Genomic DNA, 6,238 nt, shown 5'->3' on the forward strand with positions numbered 1-6,238 from the left:
AGGCCAGGTGTAATAGCACATGCCTCTAATCCCAGCACTCAGGGGCTGAAGAAGCATCATGAGTTCAAGGCCAGCCTGGGCTACATAGTGAGACCATGTTTAAAAAAAAATAAGAAAGAAAAAACATTAATATGACAGGATGTAACACACAGGAAACATAATTGGAGGTGGATTCAGGAAGATCTCTGTGAATTTGAGGCCAGCCTGGGGTACAGAATGAGTTCAAGGACTATCTGAACTGCACAGTGAAAGCTTGTCTCAAAAAAAAAAAAAAAAAAAAGAACAGTGCTCTATATTGAAATGTTATGTAAATGGAATGTAGAGACAGTGACCAACTTTAGACTGCTTAGTCATATGTGCTTGGCAAATTTATAAGGGTAGTATCTAAATGATTTATTGAATAACTTACAAACCAAATAATAAATTCATAATTTGCAACTTATATACTGTTAACCTCTGTGTGAAGTAATTTTCTTATTTACATACTTAATTGGCTCTTGGTACATCTGCTTCTGAGGTCTTTCTTTCTCTATAATTTCCCAGCATCATCTGGTAGGGAGGTGGTTGGCTGTCTTTTGATCCCAGCGAGGTGGTTGGCTGTCTTTTGATCCCAGCGCAGGTGAGAAAGCTCTGGAGTCTCCATGCTCAGCCCTTATAATGTAAGGTCTCCCTGATTCTGAATGATACAAAGAAATAAAGGAAAGGAAATTAAAAACTTAATAAAAAATATAATAAGCATAAGTGTACAACCTTTTAAATCCAATAAGAATTGGAGAAAAGCAAGAAAATAATACAGAAATAAATGTATTAGGAAATAAAATAAATATAGAATAATTGGTTATTCTTCTTTAGAAAAGAGATAGTCTGAGCAGGGCATGGTATTATTCCCCTGTAATTCCAGCTTTTGGGAGGCTGAAGCAAGAGGATTGTCAAGAGGATTGTCACGAGTTTGAGGCCAGCCTGGGCTACATAATAAGTCCAGGCCAGACTGAGCTACATGGTGAGACCTTATCTAAAAAGAAAAAGATAAGAAAAAAGAGTCATAATCAATGTGAATTCCATGAAAATCTAGCTCTGTGAGAATAATAATAAATATTCTTGAAATACAGGAGCATAGAATACTTAAATATAATGGAATAGGACACATAGTGTGTATAAAAATATTTGAAAAACTTATTAACATTAAAATATCTTCTCTGTGATAAATACTGCCAATGGAATGAACAAAAAAGCCAAAGATAGGGGGAAAATATTTGTAAGACATATATGATAAATGGCTATCAGGCAAAATATGCAAAGAACTCTTAAAATACAACAAAAAGACAATTTAAAAAATGGAGAAGATGCCTTAACAGGCATTTCATCAAATAAGATGTGCAGAAAACAATTAAACATATAAAAAGATGCTTATATGAAATCTTAATAAAAATATACAACTAAACTAATGAGATAGTATTATATGCCTATTTTAGCAGCCTAAGCCTAGAACAATAACACCACCAGATACTGGCCAAAATGAGGGGTGACAGAAACTCACCATCTCAATGGAGTTTTAAAGTTTGATAATAACTGTAGCGATAGTAGTGATTTCTTACAAAACAGCGTCCAATATAGAAATCACATGCTTTGTCCAAGTAAAGTGAGAAGCTATTTCTATTCAAATCTCTTCATGTGGAACAGCCAAGATGTTCCTTATTATATGAATGGATAAGTAAATTATAGTACATACAAATAATGAAATGCATCTGGTACTGGAAAGAAATAGGCTGTCAGCTGTACATGTTGGGTCATCCACTCTAGGAGGCTGAGGTGGGAGGGCTATCAGTTCAAAACCATGACAAGCATTAGGGTAGCTTCACAATTTATACATGCTGTGTGTTTTCACAAATATATAAAGCCATGAATCACCTAGTATGGTGTCACACCAGATTCACCAGCATAAATCTTTGTTTTCTACTAACTCTTCTTTCTCTCCCCTCAACCCTCAGTTTTGGGCAACTTATCAAAATAGTGAGAACCTGCCTCAAAATAAAAAAAAAAAAATGAGCTAGGGATGTGGCTCAGTGAGAAGACCCAGGGTTCCTTTGTTAGTAGAGAGAGAGAGAGAGAGAGAGAGAGAGAGAGAGAGAGAGAGAGAGAGAAACGTATTAACTATTGTAACTGTCCTACTAACCTGTTTTGAAATGTGGCTTCATTATTTATCTTTTTTTCTCTTCAAAACAAAAAAAAAGAAATAACAAAAAGCTGGAAAACCATGACAAAATATGGAGGAATCATAAAGGCATAAAAAGCTAATCCAAAAGATCACACATGATATGCTTTAAACTATTTGGCATCCTGGAAAATACAAAGCCATGGAGATAATAGAATGGTAGTGGATTCTATGGGTTGAGGGGAGAGAAAGAAGAGTTGATAGAAAAAAGATTTTAGGCCGGTGAATCTAGTGTGACACCATGATAGGGGGATACATGTTATTATACATTTGTGAAAACTCACAGAACATATAAATCCTGAAGCCACCCTAATACCTACTATGGAATTTTGAGTGACAGTGATATGTGTTTCAGTTGTAACAAGTGTACTTTGCTTTTGCAAGACATTAATAGTGCAGAAATGTGGTGGGGTAGATGGAAACAAGGACAGGTAGGTGGGAACTATTCAGATTTTATGCTCAGTTTTACTGTGAACTAAGAATTCCTCTAAAAAAATACTTTAATGTGTTGGGTTTCCCTGATTGGGACAGAATACCAGACAAAATACACTAAAAAGAAAGAATTATTTTGCCTCATGCTAGAGGTTTCATTCCCTGAGCTCCATTGCTTGGGGGTCTGTGGTGGGCAGAACAGCACAATGGGGACCTCGTTGCAGAACATAACTTCTCAAGAAGAAGAAGGGAGGAGAAAGACACTGAGACCTCAATGTCATGGTCCCTATGACCTGACTTCCCCCACAAGGCCCCACCTCTTAAAGGTTTACCACCATAGGCAGCACCATAAAACATGAACATCTGGGGGCAAGTTGAAGATCCAAATTGTAGCATTCTGTCCCAAGTTATCTTGGTTCATGATGTAGTTATCACTTTAATGGAATTGAGAGAGGTACACCAAACTAGTAAGGTACATTCAATTCAAACCAATTAAATTAGCATCTGATAGAACTGAGGTGTTCACGATATTCTACTATGTACCATGTGCTATATAATGTTGGTGAGCAGTAGTACAGTTGTAGTTCTGTCTCGGTCTCTGTCTCTCTCTGTCTGTCTATGTCTCTGTCTCTGTCTCTGTCTCTGTCTCTGTCTCTGTCTCTGTCTCTCTCTCTCTCTCTCTCTCTCTCTCTCTCTCTCTCTCTCTCTCTCTCTCCTCCTATCTTTTTAGCATAATTCTCACTTATTGTATATGGCCCTTCTTTTACTTTCACAAAATGTCCTGTGGCTTAAAACTAAATATTGTCTAGAAAACACATTACATGAAATGTTTTTCTGTAAATTAAGAGAATTAAATGTGACTTTACTTTAGTTAAGATAAAGTGATGATTAGTCAAATATTTTAAACATAAATTTAGCTGATATGGCTGACACTTGAAATGCATTCTGACTACCTTCCTTAGGAAAAGGTAAAGAGATGTGGAGTGGCCACTAGAGGGCATACAACATCTGCCATACTTTTCTTAAAAATAAGGACTGTGACTGGAGAAACATGGTGATTGTGAAGTCTACGCATAAAACTAAGCTCATTTATATTTTAATAATGTGTTTTAATTTAATTTAAAATTAAACCATTCAATTAAAATATATTTTTCAAACAAATTTCAAATTTAGGAATTATTTCTGAAGAATAGAATATTAAATACATTATCTGTATCAATTCTGTATCAATAGTCACATAAAACTAGGTTTTAAGTCTTCTAAAGGTAGAGGCTACCTTTGAATCTTTTTTTTTTTTTTTTACATTTCCATTCTGCCAGCAGTTTTCTGTCATACTTTATTGGGATCACATGAATGACTTTGTTTTCTCTAATAGGAACCGAATAATATATAATCTCATCAGGCTCTTTCTATATCTGAGTATGAAGAAAATAAATTCTAATATAATGCAAAGAAAAGATAAGCAATATAAATACAAGTAGAAGGGAATATTTGTGGACATGATTATTTTAGATATTCATATAGCCTCTGTGATAAGAGTGTTGTTTCTGTTCACTCTTCTGTTCTTGATGAACCTTTGAATCTTAATGCACTTACTTTTTTTCATATTTCAGTAGTGGGTTTTACAATACAAAATATTTGTATTTGTGTTAGATTTGACAAATATCTGAGCTCAATCTCAAAGAAGGGAAGGGTTTCATTTTCATAAGATTTAGTCCATGCTTACTTGGCCTGTTACCTTGGCCAGTGGTAAGGCAACATATGATTGTAGAGGTAAGTGCTAGAGCAAAAGTGTTCACCTCATGGTAGCCCAGAAGCAGAGGAGAAAGGAGAGGTCTGGGTTTCCAACATCTCCTTGAAGGTCATCTCTGCAGTGACCAATTTCCTTTAATTAGTCCCCTCCTAGAGGATCTTCTACCTCCTTATAGCACTACAGGCTGGTAAGCAAGCCTGTTACACATCAGCCTTTAGGGAACATTTTGGATCTAAACAATAACAACATTGAACTAAACCAAAGATTTAAAAACTTATGATGAGGGGCTGGGGAGATGGCTCAGTGGAATAAGCGCTTCCCTGGCAACGCAAAGGCCTGAGTTCAATCCCTGGTTCAGCCAAAATAAATAAATAAATAAATAAATAAATAAATAAATAAATAAATAAATAAATGCTTATGATGCGCTTTCGGCTTTCGGCTAGGAGGAGGCTAAGGTGCAACTTTCTTCGGTTGTCCCGAATCCAGGTTCATCCGACACCAGCCACCTCCAGCGTGCCCCCCAAGTTCGACCCCAATGAGATTAAAGTCGTGTACCTGAGGTGCACCGGTGGTGAAGTTGGCGCCACGTCTGCCCTGGGCCCCAGTATCGATCCCTTGGGTCTGTCTCCAAAAAAAGTGGGGGATGACATTGCCAAGGCAACTGGTGACTGGAAGGGCCTGCGGATCACGGTGAAGCTGACCATTCAGAACAGACAGGCTCAGACTGAGGTGGTGCCTTCTGCCTCTGCCCTGATCATCAAAGCCCTCAAGGAGCCACCAAGAGACAGAAAGGAGCAGAAAAACATGAAACACAATGGAAATATCACTTTTGACGAGATTGTCAACATTTCCTGACAGATTCGGCACCGGTCTTTAGCCAGAGAACTTTCCAGAACCATTAAGGAGATCCTGGGGACCGCCCAGTCTGTGGGCTGCAACGTGGACAGCCGGCACCCTCATGACATCATAGATGACATCAACAATGGCGTTGTCGAGTATCCAGCTAGCTAAGAAGCAAAAGAATATATATCAATAAAGAGATGATCTGACAACCAAAAAATAAAAGCTTATGATGCAATTCACAGATGCCACTTTGATGGATTTGTACTGGGTTTATAGTACAGTCATATTATATTATTAAGAATTCATATCAGCTGACAAACTTGTATGTCAGAAGCAAGATATGTACAGAACTATGTCTTCCATCTGTGTGTTGTTTTCTGGGGAACTCACTTAAGATCTATTGACTAAACCTCAGGTCATTGCTTCCTTCAATTTCTGGGTACTTGACATCATATTCTTGATTAATCTGACTCAGGGATTGAACTCAGGCCCTTGCACTTGCCAGGGAAGTGTTTATTCCACTGAGCCATCTCCTCGGCCCTTGCCTACTTCATTTCTTTCAACTGTGGTTTATACTAAACCAGATGCCCATTTGCATTTATTTTCATAAAATACTACTAGGAGTTTGAGGTGTTTGGCTTTAGACCTTGACAAATGCAGAATGAATCTGCTGTTAGGTTTTATGTGTTGTCATACCTCAAAGATTTCAAATATGCAGTTACAATGATTCCTCTTTAATATCAATAAGAAGAGTTGGGAAGACCATATCAACTTTGCAAATCTTTCTTCAGTACTCCTCTGCACAGATGTCTCAAAGTTGACTTTTATTGCCACTCTTAGGTAAATTTTTCATGGCTTTGTATGTCATTACTACAATCTCTTCATAACTGGCCTTTTCTACTCTGTTTTCCTTTGGAATCCCTTTCTGTAAGGCTGCCAGGTCAATTTTATTTCAATAATGATTTCACTATATTACTTTAAGGTAATTTCTATGTAGT

General features: G+C 37.1%; 1 pseudogene; it reads left to right on the plus strand.

The window, feature by feature from the left end:
* The first annotated feature begins 4,817 nt into the window (after window positions 1–4,817).
* On the plus strand, window positions 4,818–5,441 carry LOC105740971 (annotated as a pseudogene).
* The last annotated feature ends 797 nt before the right edge of the window (window positions 5,442–6,238 follow it).

The sequence above is a fragment of the Octodon degus genome, unplaced genomic scaffold (assembly GCF_000260255.1).
Source record: "Octodon degus isolate 3935 unplaced genomic scaffold, OctDeg1.0 scaffold00252, whole genome shotgun sequence".
NCBI lineage: Eukaryota > Metazoa > Chordata > Mammalia > Rodentia > Octodontidae > Octodon > Octodon degus.